The sequence below is a fragment of the Cicer arietinum genome, chromosome 3, assembly GCF_000331145.2.
Source record: "Cicer arietinum cultivar CDC Frontier isolate Library 1 chromosome 3, Cicar.CDCFrontier_v2.0, whole genome shotgun sequence".
Lineage (NCBI taxonomy): Eukaryota > Viridiplantae > Streptophyta > Magnoliopsida > Fabales > Fabaceae > Cicer > Cicer arietinum.
Window position 1 is genome coordinate 29,807,761 of NC_021162.2, and position 437 is coordinate 29,808,197.

A 437-nucleotide genomic window follows, 5' to 3' on the forward strand; every position below is an offset into this window, starting at 1 on the left:
TATTATTATTATTATTATTATTATTATTATTATTATTATTATTATTATTATTATTATTATTATTATTATTATTATTATTATTATCTATACGCGCAAGATACTTAATAAAATTAATTATCCTCCTATATGACCTCAACATAGGATTTGAGCATGTTTTAACTAATTGTTCGATTAACAAGCTTAGAATCTGTTTGTTATCGTTTTCAAAATTAAACAAACCATGCAATTTATATGGTGATAGTTGACATGTATAAAGGTAGTCATAACTAATAAAATCAAGACACATATGTTCTTTTAAACAAATTTTTCGCTTTATGTGGAACAAACTACCGGCTAGTGACTAAACATAGGAGATATAGAAAATTTTAATATTAGCAGAATATATATATATATATATATATATATATATATATATATATATATATATATATATATAA